The sequence below is a fragment of the Mchenga conophoros genome, linkage group LG11 (genome assembly GCF_057382185.1).
Source record: "Mchenga conophoros isolate Kocher_MC1m ecotype Shallow Benthic linkage group LG11, M_conophoros_male_GT1.1, whole genome shotgun sequence".
Lineage (NCBI taxonomy): Eukaryota > Metazoa > Chordata > Actinopteri > Cichliformes > Cichlidae > Mchenga > Mchenga conophoros.
Genome location: NC_140536.1, coordinates 21,367,005 through 21,387,993, shown reverse-complemented (window position 1 = coordinate 21,387,993; position 20,989 = coordinate 21,367,005). Strand labels below are relative to the sequence as shown.

Genomic DNA, 20,989 nt, shown 5'->3' with positions numbered 1-20,989 from the left:
GATACAATATCTTCAATGGCAAAACAAACGATATATATTTTTGTCTGTCTCTTTGTGCCTTTGTTTCATGAACAGTCAGATTCAGTAATGACCTGCTAACTAAACCAATTGCACAACATTTCTGAACTTTTCCCCATTAATCCCTTCATAAAGTTAAGAGTATCATACTCCATGCATGGGTTTTTGTGAGTTTTAACCTTAATAAATTGCACAAAGTCCTTTCCCCCCCTTGTTTTACACAGGTCCTACTTTGTATTTGAGGCAGGCACTTTTGACCTGTGTGCTGGTGTAGTTCTTCTTCCCACCAGCAAGAGTCGCTACAGTTCTTTCATGCCAAGATTTGTTTGTTATTAGCTGTAGAGTTAGTAATGCAGCACACTTTGAGAAAAGACTGACTCAGCATGTTGTTCAGATAAACATCTGCAGCCAACTATATTGGCTATTATTTATGCACTTTTATGGTTAAAGGTGTACTGTATTCAGATTTACTTTCTTTCCAATGTTAGCTAGTTTAACCAACTGATTTGCATTATCGTGTGAATATATAGGCTGAATATTGCTTATTTCTTCTGTTTGTAGTTTCACTCCGTTGATAATTGAAGGCAGCGTCAATAAAAGGGACGATACACCTGTCAGTTGTCGAGGAGTTTATCTATCTGCATAACTGTATCCAGTGTATCAGTGAGGGCAGAATAGTGAAAAAGCGTCCTTCTACAAGACAACCTTTGGATGTTACGTCAACTCAGCTACATCAACCATTTCTGAAGCAAGACAAGATAAAGCATCATCTGTCCGTTCAGAGAAATCATATGGGTCAAAAGGTACAAGTAGGTCATCTGCCAGTATGGCCGCCCTAAACGCTCGAGCCAAAGCTGAAGCAGCACGCAAAAGAGCTGAATACGCTAAAAAAGAAATCGAAATGCAAGTTAAGAAAGCAGAGCTTAAAGTAGAGGAAACACGTCTAGAGGCCACATTACAAGCCCTCCAACAAGAACGTGACGCGGAAGCGGCACACGCCGAAGCAATAGTTTTTGAAACAGCAGTCAATGATCTTGAAGAAGAACACGTGAGTGTACCTCAAAGGGTTGACACTTTGGAACGCACCTTTAACTATGTGAAAGACCAGCTCATCATCAAAGACAGCACAAGCCCAATTGGCCATACCGAGTATAATTCAATGCCTGCACCAAATGTCACATTCCTCACGCCAAAACAAGAGCCAACCAGGTCGGACACCTTAAAGGAATATGTCCTTCAACCTCTGAGTACTGACAAAGGAGAAAACGTTTCCCAGTCTCCGAAATTAATGCAGAAAATGTCACCAGGTACTTCACCGAGATTTGAACATAAGGTGAGCATGCAACAAGGAAACATTTCTGACATAGCCAGGTTTCTTGCAAGACGCGACTTACTCACCGGTGGCCTCCGAAGGTTCAGTGACAAGGCAGGAGATTACTGGGGATGGAAATCTTCGTTTGAGAATGCAATTTGTGACTTAAACCTAACGGCCAGTGAGGAACTGGATTTGCTGATTAAATGGCTTGGCACAGAATCAGTGCAATATGCATATCGTTTAAGAGCTGTGCATATTAACAATCCCTCTGAAGGACTTGCTAAGGTGTGGGAAAGATTAAATGAGTGCTACGGCTCCCCCGAAGCTATAGAGAACGCACTGCTCGACAGATTGGACCGTTTCCCAAAAATCTCATACAAAGATCCACTACTGTTGAGAGAACTACAGGACCTGCTCCTAGAAATAGATGCCGCAAAGAGTGAAGGTTACATTCCAGGTCTACTCTACCTCGATACAGCGAGAGGCATTAATCCAGTGGTGGAAAAACTCCCCTATGCTATGCAAGAAAAATGGATGAACTATGGTTCTAAATACAAAGAGGACCATTGCGTGTCATTTCCACCATTCTCTGCATTTGTGGCCTTCATCAGTAGAGAAGCAAAAATGTGCAACGACCCCAGCTTTAGGCAGTCTGTGCCGCCTCCTCCTGCCCTTTCAAAGACGAATAAACTTTACGAAAAACACGCTAAAAGAGAACCTATCTCAGTTATCAGAACCGAAGTTGTCAGTACGGAGCCGAAATCAACTCCTACAAACATTGAGGACCCAAATAAGGAATGTCCTATCCACAAAAGACCTCATGCTCTCAAAAAATGCAGAGCATTCAGGGAAATGCCACTGGAGGAGCGAAAGGCCTATCTCAAGAAAAACATGATATGCTTCAGATGCTGTGCTTCTACAAACCACCAGGCAAAGACATGTAAGTCAGAAATACATTGTACAGAATGTGATTCAAAATTACACATTACAGCTCTTCATCCGGGACTGGCATCAACGACTACTGCGACAGCTACTATTGCAGAGCCGGTAACAGTTGACGGCGGGGAGCGCAATGCAGCACGGCCCACAGCTATCTCGACATGCACACAAGTATGTGGAAGTGAATTTGAAAGTCACTCATGTGCCAAGATCTGCCTTGTGTTCATTTACCCAAAGAACTCACCTGAAAAGAAACTTAAGGCCTATGCCATCCTAGACGACCAAAGCAACAGGTCACTCGCAAAATCATCGGTTTTTGACACATTTGGCATCACAAGAAACTCATTTCCATATAAATTGAGAACCTGTGCTGGATTGGAGGAAGTGACAGGGAGGAGAGCTTTTAACTTCATTGTGGAATCGGCAGATTGCACGTCACGTCTTGAGCTCCAGACACTTATCGAGTGTGATATGCTACCCGACAATCGCAGTGAGATTCCCACAGCTGAAGCTGCTCGAAACCACACCCACCTTCAGGAAATCGCAACCGAAATCCCGGCTCTCGACCAGAGTGCTCAGATCCTGCTGCTCATTGGAACGGACGTTATTCAAGCACACAAAGTTCTCGACCAGCGCAATGGACCTCCAAATGCGCCATTTGCACAGAAGCTAGCTCTTGGATGGGTGATCATTGGCAACGTTTGCCTGGGTGGAGCTCACAAACCCGTGCGTGCTAACATTTTCAAAACGAACATCTTAGACAATGGTCGTCCAAGTCACTTCCTTCCATGCAAAAATGCCATTCAGGTAAAGGAAAGTTTCAACTCGCAAGGCTACAACAAGGTCAACACCCCAATGCGAAGAAAGCACTCTTCGATTGGAGAAACAGTTTTCAAACAAACAAGTTTGGACGAGAGCCTCGGCTACTCACAGGAGGAAAGGGCCTTTTTACAGATAATGGATAAGGAAGTCTACCAGGACAGTGCTAACAGCTGGGTCGCGCCACTACCTTTTCGTTCACCCAGGCCACGGCTGCCGAACAATAAGCGGCAGGCTATGCAACGCCTTACATCAGTACGCCACATGCTGAACAAACGCCCTCAGGTAAAAGGTCAGTTTACAGACTTTATGCAAACTTTGTTTGACAATGGCCACGCTGAGATAGCGCCACCACTCACTAAAGAAGAAGAGTGCTGGTACCTCCCCTTCTTCGGCGTGTACCACCCGCGCAAACCGGAACAAATACGCATTGTCTTCGACTCAAGCGCACAACACAATGGAGTATCCCTCAACGATGTTCTTCTTACTGGGCCCAACCTCAACAATAGCTTGTTGGGTGTGTTGATGCGACTCCGTGAAGAAAAGGTGGCAGTCACAGCCGATATCAAACAAATGTTCCATTGCTTCGTGGTCAGGGAGGACCACCGGAACTTTTTGAGATTCCTCTGGCACCAAAACAATGACATGGATCAACCGATCGTGGAATACAGAATGACTGTACATGTCTTTGGCAACAGCCTGTCGCCCGCGGTTGCAACTTACGGACTCAGAAGGGCATCAGAGGACCGAGACAAGCAAGACATCACTACACAACATCTGGTGGAACGACATTTTTACGTAGATGATTGTCTTGCCTCCTTCCAATCAAGTACTGATGCCATTGTTGTTATGCAAGACGCTCAAGACACTATGGCTTCATCTAATCTGAGGCTACACAAGATTGCATCCAATGACGTGGACGTAATGAAGGCATTCCACAAAAACGATCTAGCCAAAGGTCTAAAAGACCTTGACTTAGGAGCTGACATTCCACCTATGCAAAGAAGCCTTGGAATAAGCTGGGACATTGCAACAGACAAATTCACGTTTCAAGCGTCCACTGCTGAGAAGCCCTATACCCGCAGAGGGGTACTTTCAGTTGTCAACAGTCTGTTTGACCCTCTCGGGTTTGCAGCTCCGGTCAGCATCAAAGGCAGAGCTCTCCTTAGAGAACTTTCCACAGACATATGTCAATGGGATGATCCACTCCCAGAAAAGTTGCTCCAAGAGTGGAGTGCATGGAAAGAGTCCCTGAAACTTCTCGAAGAAGTCAGAATACCGAGAATGTACACCTCTATATCCTTCAATGGTGCAGAAAAAAGGGAGCTCTGTATATTCTGTGACGCGTCTACAAAAGCTATCGCTGCAGTAGCCTATGTCAAGCTAACAGACTCAGAAGGCAACAATGAACTGGGATTCATGTTTGGCAAAGCAAAACTCGCACCGCAGCAAGAAATAACAATCCCCAGGCTCGAGCTATGTGCAGCTGTTCTTGCTGTCGAGATTGCTGACATTATCACAGAGGAAATTGATGTTCCCTTCCATTCTACAAGATTTTTCACAGACAGCAGAGTGGTACTTGGATACATACAGAATGAATCCAGACGATTCTACGTCTATGTATGCAATCGCGTACAGAGGATTCGAAAATTGTCCAACCCAGAGCAGTGGAACTACGTTCCAACAGAGCTTAACCCAGCCGACATAGCTTCAAGATCAATCCCAGCTAGTGCACTCTCATCAAGCACATGGCTCAAAGGACCAGATTACCTACTGAGAGCAACTCCTGAAGTGACTAAACATACCTTTGAACTAGTCAATCCTGAATCAGATCCTGAGATCCGTCCAACAGTGACATCACTTTCAACCAATGTCGTGGCTTCTTTCCTCGAAACGAGACGATTTGCGTCTTTCTCTACTTGGGGGTCACTGTTGAGAGCAATAGCAAGGCTCATTCATATTGCAAGGTTTTACAGGAATAGCACTCCCCCAAAAGGGTGTCATGGCTGGCATATCTGCAAAAGTCTTAGTCCAGAAGATTACAGTAAGGCAAAGAGCGTTGTTCTGAGTGGTCTTCAACACGAGGTTTACCCTGACATCTTCACATGTCTTCAAGCCCAAAAAGACATTCCAAAACAGAGCCTTCTCAGAAAACTCTCTCCTTTCAAAGACAATGCAGACTGTCTCAGGGTTGGTGGTCGCCTTTCACAAGCCAGCATGGAAAGCGACGAAGCACACCCCATTATCATCCCAGGCAACCACCATTTAACTACTTTACTAATCCGACACTACCACCAACAGGTGCAGCACCAGGGGCGCCATTTCACAGAGGGAGCCATGAGATCCGCTGGCTTCTGGATTGTTGGTGGGAAACGGAGCATCAGTTCAGTCATCCACCACTGTGTAATTTGCCGCAAGCTCAGGTGGAACACAGAAACGCAAAAAATGTCAGACTTACCCATCGATCGTGTGACAGTCTGCCCCCCGTTCACTTACGTCGGAGTTGACGTCTTTGGACCGTGGACAATAAGCTCTCGGAGAACAAGAGGAGGCCTTGCTAGCAGCAAACGCTGGGCCGTCATCTTCACCTGCTTGGGCATCAGGGCCATTCATGTTGAGGTCATCGAGACGATGGAGTCGTCTAGTTTTATCAATGCTCTGAGACGATTCATCTCTATCCGAGGACCAGTAAAGCAGCTGAGGTCCGACTGTGGGACCAACTTTCTGGGAGCATGCAAGGAGCTCGGAATAACTTCAAAACACTGCGGCAACCAGGAAATTCAAGACTTTTTATCCAAGAATGAATGCACATGGATCTTCAACCCTCCTCATAGTTCTCATATGGGAGGAAGTTGGGAGCGCATGATCGGCATCGTGAAGCGCATACTGGACTCTATGCTAACTGTCAACTCAGTTCGCCTGTTGACCCATGAGGTTCTCGTTACCCTTCTAGCAGAGGTAACCGCTATTGTAAACTCTCGACCGCTACTACCAGTCTCATCAGATCCAGATTGCCCCCTTCTTCTTACGCCTGCTACCCTCCTTACGCAGAAAACTGGATTACCACCTACACCACCCGGACACTTTGACAATAAAGATATGTTCGGACGCCAATGGAGACAAGTGCAACATCTTTCAAATGTCTTCTGGCACCGTTGGAAAACACAGTACCTGCTGACACTCCAAGAGCGAAGAAAATGGCAATCTGTGAGTCAAAACCTTCAAAAGGGAGATCTAGTTCTTCTAAAGGGCAGTCGAGCTAAAAGAAACCACTGGCCCATGGGGGTGGTTGTTGAGACCTTTCCTAGCCAAGACGGACATGTCAGAAAGATTGAGGTAAAGGTCACTTCTGGATGAATATCTAAAACCTTCTTAAGACCAGTGACAGAGACTGTACTCCTGCTGCGAAATACTAATAGAGACATTGATCCTTAAAGATGGTGATGACATCCAATAGATGTCAGACGGGGAGTGTGCTGGTGTAGTTCTTCTTCCCACCAGCAAGAGTCGCTACAGTTCTTTCATGCCAAGATTTGTTTGTTATTAGCTGTAGAGTTAGTAATGCAGCACACTTTGAGAAAAGACTGACTCAGCATGTTGTTCAGATAAACATCTGCATCCATCCTCTTCGTTGTTTTACAGAAAGCATCGCTTGTGAGTATTTAAGTTGAACAAGAGTTAATGCAACTATATTTGCTATTATTTATGCACTTTTATGGTTAAAGGTGTACTGTATTCAGATTTACTTTCTTTCCAATGTTAGCTAGTTTAGCCAACTGATTTGCATTATCGTGTGAATATATAGGCTGAATATTGCTTATTTCTTCTGTTTGTAGTTTCACTCCGTTGATAATTGAAGGCAGCGTCAATAAAAGGGACGATACACCTGTCAGTTGTCGAGGAGTTTATCTATCTGCATAACTGTATCCAGTGTATCAGTGAGGGCAGAATAACCTGTTTAAGGCATTTTGGGAAATTAAATCTAATTACACAGTGGTTTGGAAATGCTTTGACTTTGTTTTCCATGCTTTGTGATATAATAAAAATAACTTGTGATGGAGTCATGGACATTTCTCCTTTTCTTTTCTATTTGCTATGGCTATGTCTTTATTGTTGTACTTAAATCTGTGTTATACAACTTTTGACCTTGTTAGGAATGGCTGTTTTCACTCTGAGTGAAAACAAGAGGAGCAGTCATTTTTAGAGTTCCTTTAGAGACCTGTCTGAAAGGGCCACAGATTGATGCATTGTAATGTAGCACAGTGACTGAATCTGTCATTAGTTAACATACAAACACACATGCATTTGTACTTGCGTCTCTGAGAGGACACTGCCCAGTCAAACTGTTATGTCATTCTAACATCAAACCTAAAATCAAGTCTTACAGTTTTTCTCGATTGTTAAGACTCATTCCTGGGAAGCTACTCTCCTTTTCCCCAAACTGTGAACACAAAACCCAATTTTCAAGCTACATTCACAAAACCTCTGACTCTTCTTCAAAACCAAACTTTCACCCCAAAACAGTTCAATCTGTGCTCAAAACTGAACTATGCCATCAAATCATGCCTCAAGTCAATCTAAATTAAATACTCTACTGAGTAGTCACTAAACACTACATAGAAAAAAGGAAAACACAATGCTCAGGACATGAAGTGGTAGAAATAAATGTTTATTTAGGCTAAATGCATGTTGCAAACCAAAATACCTGGGCATTTCTAGAAATCCTGTGCATTTACATGTAGCACTTGTACGTAGAAATAAAGCACACAAATATTAAAAATGAAGTACAAAGAAAAGAAGTGCATTACTCCGCCACAGCATCATTTCTCCGTACTGGGTCAGGCCACAGGACTTCATCTACATCACAGGCCACATTTACTCTGGCCAGGCAATGGGGGGGAAAACCCCTGGCATGCCGTATCCAGGCTTGACATGCCTCCACACCCATGTCACCACAGGCCAGTTCCATGGCTTGCAGGAGATTTATCCTGGTGTAAGGTTGGCGTTCATATACCCTCCACCGCCATGAGGAGAAGAATTCTTCAATGGGGTTCAGGAAAGGGGAGTATGGTGGAATCTACTGATTTTTGGTTGTACCCTTAGTCCGACCTCCTTCATTGTCATACCATGGACAAGGACATGATCAATCACAGTAGCTCTGATTTCATCTGAAATTACCGTACTGTTCTTTGTCCTCGCTGACCACCTCGACCACCTTGACCTGCTCAACCTCCTCTCACACAAACTCCTTTTTTTGGATGTCTATCCATTGTAGTGCCTCACAAACCAGTGCTCTGGCTTATATGTACCCTCACATCATTAGCCACAAGTGTGATAAATTTTGAATTGTTGTGTTCAACCAGTGACACTTGAGCTTTACTTGTGTTTGACTTTTGTCACCTGTGCTCACCATTATGCAACACAGGTGCATCACAATGACAATGTGTTGACAAGATGTGTCTAAACAGGTAAAAAATGCTTATGGTTTTGCCAAAAGAGTGATTGATTCAATAAGTGGGTTCAGGCAACTGACACTTTGTAGTAACAAAGTTTGTAAAAACAACTGTAATGTTTGGGGGTAACTCACACACATGCACAAATCCACTTAATCCTGCCTATAATGTGAGTCACCAATGTTTCACATACCTGCTAACACAATTAATTAACTATGCACTTGTATTTTATGTCTAAACTTAAAGTATACTGGATAAGCATGGCCACAGAGGTGGGAAACTTAAACATGTTCAGACCTCTGCTCCTTAGACACTGATTTTGTGGCTATTAGTCACAGGGGGGCACTGAAATTTATAGGCAGTTTCCCAGACGAGGATTAAGCCTAGTCCCAGACTAAAAAAAACAACGCAAAACAGAGCAAAAAGCAAATAAATCCATGAACATCTCCATTGATAAAAGTTTGTAATCTAGGACTATACTTACTTCATGGCTGGGAAACCAGCCCTGAGGCTAACTAAAGAACCAAAAGACACAAAATGGCTCCTTCAGACTCTTGGTCATTCCCAGGTGGTCTCCTAATGCTGCTTAGTCAGCATAACTAGCCAGGACATCAAGGAACCAGGCTAGAGTTTCACAGCCCGCACACTCAGCAATCTGAGCATGCCACACACAACTGTTGAGTATACACTCACAAGTGCAAGCAATTATTTTTAACTCATTTAGACTTGCGGCTCGTGGCTGCAGTGATGGCACCTGACCCTGAGGTTAATTTCAAGGCAAGGGAGCTTTTTATTATTTCTCTGTTTAGACATTCATCCAAATATCCCCAGACATGAATATTCAGCATTTTGTAATAAGCAGGTGGATGTTTTCATTCACTGAGCGCCAGGGATTTTATGAGTTTTATGCATTATAAGGGGTGAGAGAAATCTACGTTCCTGACAACAGCTGCACAAACTGTCCTTCATAACCGCAGCAGACCAGAACACTCACCTCTCTCCCCCTTTGACACTGTTACCCTGAAAAGACAGGTTTATTTAAACAACAACAACAACAAAAAAGCAATTCACTGGATAAGAAAATAAGGGTAACATGCCAATTGTGAACTGGCTGGGATGATTAGCTTAGAAGTCATTTCCAGTACATGTTGCCATTCTTTCCCTTCTCAGACACATTTCCATGGCAACAAGTAAACAGTGCCCTCATTCCCTAGCACCATAAACCTCTTGGCAGTGACGTTTAGCTCTCATTTCATCCTGCTCACTTCTGCCTGAGGGCACTACCCAACGTTTTATTAGGAATGCTGGTGCAATGTGAAAACTGATGTGTTATGCCATCCTGAAAAGGCGACTCTGGACTTCCTCACTATTTCAAGAGCGAAGCCTGTAACGCAAGCGTCATGTTCCCCGGTCATAAAAAAAGAAAAAAAAAAGATGTGATGTCCACTTCCTTTACTCTGCTAATCAGTCTGAGAAACATACCCAGGTTCATTTCCTACTGGCCGATGACCGCTTTCACCCGTATGCGGTGGATAACAATGAGAAGTCCAAGACAGTATGCACACACACACTGCTTCTTCCTGTTACCCCAAACACAGACATCTCTGGGACTTCTCAGAGAGATGTTCACATACATTTTGCAAACACACAGTCACAATGAAAAACAGATGTATTATGTCTAAACACAGTGAAACAGTCCCGCGGAAGGGCAAAGTCACAGATACACCTGCAGCAAATTGTGGACGTTTTTACACACACCTAATGCAAGTGCACACAAAGCTGAGGGTAGAGTGTAGAGAGATCAAACAAAAAATAAACACTGCAACCAAAACAGGGGGCAATAAGTGGCACGAAGAGTGCAATGAGCAGCTGCATACACACACACCGTTTGTTTAACTTTCTTTGTGGGGACTTCCTGTTGGGTGTAATTATCTCTCATATTTATGATCTCCAGCTTTTCTGCTCACATAAATGAAGCTGATAGGGTCAAGCAGTCTGATGCATTAAGGAAATGAGTTTCAAACACAGTGGGAAGATCTTGGTAACAACAATCTAAACATGATGAGTAGTTGATGAATTCACACCAGGCTGATGATCAGGCGCCCCCTTACACTCGAACCCTCACCAGCAGTTCGGAAGATGGAAGCCTTACTTAGTCAAACAATGATGTCATTGTTGGTGAGACTACCGTAGAGTGAGATTTAAAGTGCAAGGGACGATAAAAATCAGTTTCCATTCAGACTCAACTTGAGATTGTATAAATTTCCATTTATATTTCTGCATACTGATGCAAAAAAAAGAAGAAAGGACTGTGTAGGAACATATCTCCTGTGACCCACTTTTTAGGATCCGGAGATCAGCCGCCTCTTTTTCCTCTTTGTCAGTCTCCCTGTTTGCTTTAACCTTTAAATAGGTTACTCTGGGCCAAGTCATGTGACTACCTGATGTCTTGGCAGTGCATGTATGCTTTCTGGAAAAAAAACCCCAACAAAACACATGATGATTGGCTACAAAACCAGGATGTGTATATGTGAGCGGTGCACTAGTGGAGGTTAGTGACCTAGAGGTCAGACATCCCCCTCGCCTGACTGCTAGGAGAATGTCTCGGTTCTGAAATGCAGCAGGTAGGCTCTGTGGCTGCAATGAGCTCACTTCAAAAGGTGTCCATAAATCACACTGACATGCATCCACCCTTACCTCCCCACGTCCCTCAGTTGCTCTTACACCTACCGATTTCCCCTTTTCTCTGCCGCCATCGAACAAAGCTTCAGACTATATGTCTTTTGTCCCTTACTAGTTCTGATCATTTATGTTTTGAGCTCTTGCATCCACTCACAAGGCCACAATCGCACAAGTGCATTCATTTATTTGTGTAGTGACCTAGGCAAAGCCGTAGGAGTAAAAAAAAAAAAACATTGCAGAAAAACCAGGGAGAGGTGGAGTGATAGTAGTAGATGTAAGCGTATAGTCACCTAAAAGTGATTAGCACTAGTATCAAAAAACAGCAGTCCCTGTGATACACAATACATCCCAGTAGATTTATCTGAGATTGTTTTAAGTCCCCGAGATGAGCCGCAAGTTCAGAAATCCAAGCTTGTTACTTGACTTTGCCGAAAGAGAGCTGCAATCCGTCAGGTCCTTATCTTAGAGTGTCACACGCTGGGATCTCTTTATCATGCAGCCATGCAAAACACCATTCATCTTCCCCACCTAATTCATTATCGGTGATAAAATGCAAAGACCCAGCTGCAGTTGTTAAATGGAGAGGCGAGATGTGAAAACAGGTGCTTTGGTAAACACTGATAGCATTGCTGAATTATGTTGCTTCCAAAGAAGACCTGTCTATCTCTTTCAATCTATTAACCAGAGCTCCTACCCGACTCTTGTCTGACCTTATTCAGCTTTTGTCCTGCTTCTCTTTCCTATATAGAAGAATGATTTGGGAACTGTGCTGAACACAAAACAGACACAAGTTGAGGACTTAGCTAAAGCCACAAGGATAGCATCCTGGTTTCACAGCCTCTTCATCGATCAAGTAAAGTGTAAATGTAAGTCATGCTAAGTGTAAATTATCAGGATACATGGATCCACCTTCACTATTAGACTAGCAGTAGATAAAGGTTAAAAGCTACATGGCACAAAGTGCTGTGCAGAGACACTGAGATAATCCAATGCCTGACCTTCTCAAGAAACACGCAGTGTCTCAAATGAGCTTGATCATGCAAGTCTTCTCATACTATAGGACACTTTTTCCTTCTTTTTTCTTCAGCAATCATTAAACCTTAAACAGTTTCCACTCACCAGTGTTGAGAAAGTGTGCGATGCGATGAGGGATGGGGTTTTTTAAGGGGGGTTGAATACTTCCACAGTGAAGTCATGGCGCTTGTGTCATTGGCCCTCTGCTTTGCTTTGCTCACCGTCTGGCCTGCATTTTACCCATTGATCTAATTTCCATTGCCAACACTGGATGTGGTTCTGTTTGAAGCTGAATGTTTAGGTCCATTAAAGTACTGACAGAATTGCAAACGTATGGTGGACCTTAGGACAAGTAGGAAAACAACTTAGTGTTTTTTGCCAGGCTTCTGAAAAGACTGGAGAATATAGTATGAATATGGAAGACTGTCTCGTTCTGAGGGGCGTTTAGCAGGATGGAAGAAGGCGAGACCTTAACGTTACCTTCTAGCATCTTTACTTTACTATATAAAGATGCCTTGAGACAATTGTTGTGGTGTAATGGCTTTATATAAATAAAACCAAATTATTTCTTGTGCATCATATGTGAGCAAAGCGTCAGAAAAGCTTATATCCATTTATGTAGAATCTTTATGTTCAAATGTGTTGCTGGTAGTTATTATCAAATATAATTTTAAACACACAGTAGAATATCTCACCTTCAAAATCTGACTTGCCTATATTCTATTTTCAGTTAAATATGGGGTTTAAATGATTTGCAAATTATTGCACATCAGCATCCTAACTTTTAAAAAACTTTTTTTAAAACCCGGATGTTGCATTGTGTTGGAGAAATGTTATATTTGTACTGTGCTGCCACTAATGCGGTCAAAAACCATCTCTGTAGGTGGTTTGACTCGCTGCCCAGGCCATACACAATACATCAAGCTGCTAGTTGTAATGGGGGGTCTGTATCTGTCACATAATTTCTACAACATCACAAAGACAGCTTTATTTCTACGCATAAGGGCAGAAAACTACACAGTGACTCTTATAATGCTCAGATAAGACAACATAGACACTATACGGTTAGCTGCAAGAAGGGAACAAAAAGAAGACATTTCCAAAGACACAAAAATACACTTCATTGAGGCTGCAACAATGAGGTCCAGACATTTATAATTTTTCCCCATCAAATGAAACTGAATTGCTGCAAAAGCACTCCAAGGTACTATTTTTCAAATTCATTTAGCCATATGTGTATTGATGTACCACATGTTCTGCAAAAAGGCCTATTTTGTGTGCCCTTTTATGTTTTTCCAGCTGTGGCAGAGACATAGTCATCATATGACGACATCTTGGCTTTAGATTTTTTTTTAATATAATTTTTTGAACTGTGCAGACAACTATATCCAAGAATAATTGCATCACAGCCCAACATATATCCGATAAGTAATAATAAACAAATAATCAAAAATTATATATGAAATGCATGTAAACTTACGCAATATTTAAGTTTAAGTGTCTGAAATTGTCTGTAAATTTTCAGCAAATATATAGTTTTCCTTCATATTCAAAAACAGTGAAAGGCTCCATGCTCAGTGTTGCATGCGTGGACTTTCTGTCCTTGGTAAAAAGGTTTGGAATTGCTACAGAGCCAATGATGGTTTTCAATGCCAGGTGATTACGCTAAAACAAAAGTAAAACAACGCCTACATAATTCTGGGGTGCTGGAAAAGTTTGAATCATTAGGAGCTGTGCTGAAAGTACTAAAAACATCCTGAGCTGAATGTGATTGGCTGGTTGTGAACACACTTTCAAACACGGCAGTATTTCATTGTTAAGATTACACTGCATCACTTTTAAGGAGTTTCATAGTGGAGAGATGATGCCAGACGCATCGCTGGATGCACAATGTGTTCTTTTGCTTGTTTGCATTTTTGAAATAAAAGTAAATAGTTGTTGAAATTATTGCAAATTAATAGAAATTTCTCTAAGACAGAGAGGTGGTGCACAGAGTGTACTATAAACAGTAGGGATGTACATTTGCCTTTGATTACACCTTTCTGTAACAGTCCTTTGATAAATGCGTGCGCTCACCTCTCCTAGCCATCTCACCCTTTCATTCTCGCTTTTCACTTCAACCAAAGAAGCCACAAAATCCCTTCCCAGTTCTCTGTTAGTCGTTTTAGTCGTACATCACCGTCGTCTTCTCACAGAGAAGCTAACGTCCTTTTATAGCCAGACAACGGCCACTTTCTGCCATTTATGGCTCCTCCAAGGCACTGAATGAGGGCCAGTCAGTATCCAGTAAAGGTGAGAGAAGACAGGGAAGCAAGGGAGGCCAAAAAATATCCTGCCCTCTTCGAACACCTATTCTATGTAACTTTGACAGGTTTACAATTAGTGCCAAATGCTACCCAAGCAGTAGTGAACGCGTTCTCCTCTGTGTATTTTGAAAAGGGCACAACTGTCATATACAGCACAATTTATTGACTGACATAAATCCACACCTCTGTGTATGCAGCGAGTCTGGCTTGTCTCAGCTTGCTTTCTCTGTAGAGACTATTGTCTCTGCCACAGACCCGTAAAGATTAAAGTGTGCCTGCGATACGTGCGCGCAAAAGGCAAAAAAGAACTACGAAGATATTCTGGCTAAAGAATCACATTCTTCATCATTTGCTAGTTTCATCATGCAGAGCAGGCATTTTTACAGTGTTTATGTTAAGCAAGGGGGAACGTGCTCTCTTACAGCTTCACTCCAAATAAACAGAGTTGTATTTATCAGAGACAAGATAATTCACTTCTGAACATGTACCAGCTTTTCACACAGGACATCGTGTAAACTCCCTGGGGTTCATTCCTTGGAGACAGTTGTGCAACACAGCAAACATTTGTGAGCAGTCAAATAAAAATGTGCACATGCTAAACAGCTTGCTTCACACCCAAACTCGATTGACGGCACTTCCTCTGTTGTGATGTCACAGTCTGGGCTCATTCTGTGCAGATGTGAGAGCCGACCCTATAAAGTATTTGGGAAGCAATCAACACCAGCGCAGTTGGCATTGCGGCAAACTGAAGTTACAGCCAAATAAAGACACAACTACTGCAGCATGGGGTAAAGGTGAGATACAGTAGTGCTGTGGTGGAACAAACAGTGCAGGTATACAGAGCCAAGCTTTAATTACCTTTCCAAGACATCTGTTATGAGAACAGAGGTCTGCTAGTATGTTGTTTAGAAGAAATTCTTTGCTAACAGCCCATTCTTTCTGGGGGTTGCAGTGTTTTGAAAGGTGGCATTTTAAGCTGCAGGCACTGTTGCTGTGTTTGTTGCCTGCTGTGCATCACTGCGTGGTTAAGGACTGTTTGCCACATGCTCTCAAATTATTACCTAATTAAGCCAATGTACAAGACCATCCAATGGAAAGGATGATACAGTTGATGATTGCTGTTAGATTAATGTACATGTAGTAACCTACAAAGCATTTTAGCAGGTAGGATCAGGATCAGGGATCTATAAGTAACAGACACACCAACTTGAGAGTCATCTACTTGTGACAGAAGTCATGATCATTTCAACTCAGTGAGTCCCTCATTATATTATCCAGAAGAATCTCTCTCTGTTATTCCACATGCAAAAAGTGTGGTGTTACAATCTGAAGTGTAAGCACTGGTTCTTTATTTTTTCATCTTCCCTAGCAGACATATGAGGATGGAATAACATCTTATTACCTTGGATCTTGAAGAAATTCTCCTCACTCAACATTCCTCTCCTCAAGTACTTCCATTAACCATAGGTTATCCTATGATTTAGCCACAGCCCAACATAACCATTAGTTATATGAATTTATAACACACATCTTATTACCAGTTATATAAAAGCCCTGCAATTTGTCCACAGACTTTGAATTTGAGCTTTCTTCTGAGTCCTCCCTTCTCCCTTTTCTTGATGGGACTTGCAACTATTCTTCCTCTTTGTCAAAATCTACTACTTTCCCAGGACAGCATCATTTATGGGTGCCAACTTTTTAAGCAACCAATTACATTATGCAATTCAAAGATCTTCACACCTTTTGGCAAAGTTTCAGTCAACACATAGCGGACTTGAATGAGTTCCAAGAAACTAACGAAAGTTTTTTTCTGGGATCCTGCTCTCAGGAACAAGTCAGGTTACACAGATGATGGAAGGCTTTGTAACGGCCGTAGGTTTTACATGACATTCCTTTTATCAGGTCCCGTACATCTGTTGGCACATGACCCTACTCTCTTCCCTTTAGGTGAGGGCGCAGAGAAAGAGTCATGAGTGACTAACACATTTCTTCAGCGCACAACTGAATGTGATGACGAAGCATTGAATCGACAGGATTTCTGCACCCAAACAACATCTGTTTCATGTGAGAGGCTGCAAAGGAAACACTGATAAGCTATGAATGATTTCCATAAATTCAATGTGTAATAAATTTATAGGACACGTGTGGAAAACTTGAATGGATAAGGTGAAAGGCGGAGTGATGTACTCTTTCATGCCATATAATTAGCTTGTATTAAACTCGCAGGTGTGTAGTTATAAGTTACCTATTATTCCATCCTCACAATTTGGTATTTCTTCTGAAAACAGTATTTCCTTTAAGGATAGCAGGTACTGTATTGTAAGTGCTAGGTACAGACCCGTAATTACACTCCTAAAGGAGCATAATTACCCCATTAGCGCAGAGTCAGTTACCTTTAACACGCCTTTGCAGTCTATATGAAGTTTGAGTTCTCCTTACATAAAATCTCATATGGACTGAACACTGTGGCAGTGAGAAATAAGAGCAGTTACACGTGTTAGGCAAAATGAATGAATTGTGAGGTGGTGGTGGGGCGAGGGGGGCACTACCTCCCACAGGGGCCCTGGCTCAAGGGATCATGTTTCAGACGTTTACCAACAAAGCGTCCATGGAGGAAGTCTTGCGACCCTCACAATAACAGCACAGCACCTGGGCCTTCCCCACACAGGAAACCTGAGGTCATTTCCCCCCTTTCACGGAATGCAGACACACTCATGCTGCCAGCCACGCGCCCCCATATCCTAATGAAGAGGGAAGTGAGTAACGGTGGAGGAGACACATTCAAGAAAAAAAAGAAAAAAAAAATATATATATATGTATGTATATGAAGCAGAAAGGACTACATTTTGCCTTATATGGTCTCACATGTAACACAGACATTAAAATTCTGGAAACAAGTTATGCAGTCTCATATCTGTACTGGGATAATCAAATTTTCAGATTTTTAACTGAAAAGAAAAACAAGACACAACAAGGACCAAAGCGTGGGGGCATGCAAGTGAGGGTTAGGAAGACACCGCTATCTTTTTAAAAGACACACACGCCTTAACTTTGAAAGAAGCTGAAGCAGTAATCAAAATAAAACTCTGACACATACCACCGAGGGACAGGAAAAATACAATGCGAAATGTCAGGGGAGAACCACTTCTTTACAAATCTATATTCTGCTCTCAAACCACCTGCAAGCACTTGACCACCAGTTCCTCCATCATTATCCTTGGCCTTATTTCAAATGGTGCCAACACATAAAACTAGCTACAGCCAATTCAAGTCATTTAGCTGCAGTCCCACTACAGTTTAGAGCTGGCCATGGTCCAACCACCATGCAGGGAGAAACCTTTAGAAAACACTGAGACCTCTGAAGAATGTGACCATGGTCAATGAAACAGAGAGGGAGAGAGGAAGAGGGAAAAAAGCAAACAAATACATTATACAGCCCGTGGGCTCTGTCAAGGCAAGCTCCCCAGATGCTAAATGGGACAGAATGACTGTCTTTTGGTTGCTAGGGTATTACTTCTGCTTGTCACTGTGGCAAAGCATTTGTGTAAAAATAATAAACATAACCTGTCAATGGTGAAAGCACAACGAGAGTTCAAAAAGAGCACATCCCTTCAATTCTGTAGTGACACAAAGAAAACAAGGGTGCTGGATCTAATGTTGATTTAACCAGTTGTTGTCTTTGCATTAAAACACACCTTATTTAATAATTCATTTAGCATTTTTCTGCATTAAATGGGGACTCAAAGCACTTTCTACTACAAGCCTTCATCACGTTACTTTATGTATAAGCACCTTGCCTAACCATCATGAGCAACACTCACACACCAATGAATGCACTGAGGTAAACTCAGGGCTCAAAAACTTGCCCAAGGATACTTCAGCATACAGATTACAGTAGTCAGGGATTGAACCAGTGACCTTCTAATTAGTAGAGGACTGCCTCTGGCTCCTAGGCCTCAGCTGCTCCACAAAGACACATGTTTTTAAGGAACCACTGGGTTTCAGGAGTCAAGCCCTTACTTTAAATCTAATAATAATTTAATTTTAACAATGGATCAAGAGACTATGCATAAGCATTCGCTCATCACAAAGACATCACCCAGATCCACAGGTTCCTTCATTTGCAAAGAGTATCAGCATTTTTGCCTCATTATTTTCTAATTTCTCGTGTCCTCATCCTAACTTTATTGTGCTCACTGCGTATCTCTGCTCTCATTAAACCCTATTCCCAGCTAAAGCTGGAAAGTGTGACTGTAAACTACATGCTGAGTTCCAGACAGACAAAGCTAACAAACAGGAACTAGTTGAGAGAACAAAACTAAGAAAGGAAAGTCAATATCACAGCTATGCTCACTGTTTGGCCAGCTTCAGAGCTCTAAACAAAAGCCTGTGTTGTTCCTTATCTGCTGGATATGCAAATATGCAACTGTAAGTGCCATATCAACTTTATATGGTGACAATATCGTATGTCAGTGCTGCATAACAGTTTCTGTGTTTCTGAGATCCCTAGTGATTCAAAGCATGGTTAGAATTTAACTTGACGAAATCTTTGTATGTTAATGATCTGTTACAGGCACTGCAATGTAATAAAAACCCTCCTAACACAATGGAAAAACTGAATTTGCATCTTCAGTCTGTAACTTGGCATCACATGTAGTGTCAGCACAACAGCAGTCGTTATGTCCCTGAAAGCCCTTCCAACTATACCCGAGAAAAAACACAATACTTTGTGTCTGTAATCTGCTTACGCTGTAGAAATAAAAATAAACACCATTTCCATCTTCAATCCTTGGATTAAACTTTATCCCATTGTGAACACGTTACTCTCACCGCATGCCCACTGCACCCGCATGACACAACAGATGAAACACCAAACAATCACCACAAGGATGACACTGCTACTATGCATTATGATGTCACGATACACGCCCAACACAAACCTCAAAGCTGCAGTACAGACACACCCATCCCAGACGCACACTGCCATACCCCACTTTGTTCTGCTGGAGAAATGACAAGTTAAGCCCGAGGGACTTTGCTCCGTGAGGCCTTCACACGTTGCTCAGCCAGGAGCTTCAGTGGCACAAAAGTTCCTCCTTAATCCTTCCTCGACACAGTTCAGTGGGTCACACAAACTAACACACTCTGTTTCTCCATTGTTTGTTTTATGCCTCATTTGCATGTTTGCATATACTGTTTTACAATAATAAGGAAAAGCAAAGGAGAAAAGAAAGGAGAAAAACACATAGACAGACAGAAAAGATCCAGACCCCCTGAAATGTCTCTGGGTTTTACTTTGCAGGCTTATCCACGGGCCCTGTGTTTGACTAAGGTGTGAAGGATTAATACTTGTCATAATGTCAAGCCCAAGCCTGCTCTTTTCTTGCAATTCCCAACATGAATAGTACAGAGTAAATGTGATCTTAAGATGTTAAATTATACATGAAGCTCATACTGTGCAGCTAAGTGCAGTGCTACCAGTACAACCACATGAAAGACAACTAATAATAATCAGTATTTCAGTAAGCTGATCACTATTCAGCTGAAAATACATTTCACAAAGAGTAAACTTTTGCCACGAGACACAATCATAGGCTGTTATTTATTATCCATTTACTGAATATAAAATAGTAATGACACAACTAGTAATTACAACACTTTAAGTTCTTTAAACTCGAGATTCTTTGTGAAATGTATTTTCAGCTGAATACCTCACCAAGAATCAGTATGTATAAGTTACTTTATTTTGCCATGATCCATCTTTTGCGAAGTAATTTCCTGCTTGAAAGGTAAATTCATTGTTTAGTAAAAAGGAATACCGTGATAATAAGGAGAGGAAAAGTCTCTATCTCTCTATATATTTTTTTTAAAAGAAAGTTGAATCCTACCAGGGGTCTCTGAAGTCTGGAGGCACCTTTGGAACTTCAAAGTGGTAACCCGCCTCCTCCTCTGCAGGCACTCGCTCAGATCAGGACTGGGATCAGTTCGCAGATCGCTCCTCCGACGTGTCGCCCGCAACTGTGCAACTTTTTGTGTTTCCTCTGACTGTTGATAAACCTCTGCGGCAGAGAGGGATGCAGCTTGCCGGCTACTTTTGTCCTACTACTGAGGAAGTTGCTGGTGAGTCACAAGATCCCGCCCCCCCAAAAAACATTCCTCCCTTCCTCCCTCCCTGCAGCGACTTCAAACGAGACCTGAGAGTAGTCTAGGCAGTGGAGGGTACATCCCAACCGGGCCTTATTTTTTCCGTGCTGCTGTCAGTTTTAGTAGAATTACATATTATAGCCGAGTTAATATCCTTAACAGGAAACACCGACTTACAATAAGTATGGTGGAGAAGGCGATACTGCTCACGAGCTTCCTTAATTAATTCTGACAAGCAATCAGCCGGTTAGTAAATAAATCAAGCAGAAGTAAAAAGTCTGACAGATGAATGTGAAATT

At 42.3% G+C, this 20,989-nt stretch overlaps 1 protein-coding gene across 1 annotated transcript in view; it reads right to left on the bottom strand.

Moving 5' to 3' along the window:
* Nucleotides 1-20,641, bottom strand: part of fhl3a (four and a half LIM domains 3a) — a 34,270-nt gene extending 13,629 nt beyond the window's left edge. Inside the window, exon 1 of the mRNA XM_085291437.1 lies at nt 20,435-20,641. The gene's annotated coding sequence lies outside the window, so the exon portion shown is untranslated. The remainder of the gene's footprint in view (nt 1-20,434) is intronic.
* Between the last annotated feature and the right edge of the window lie 348 nt (nt 20,642-20,989).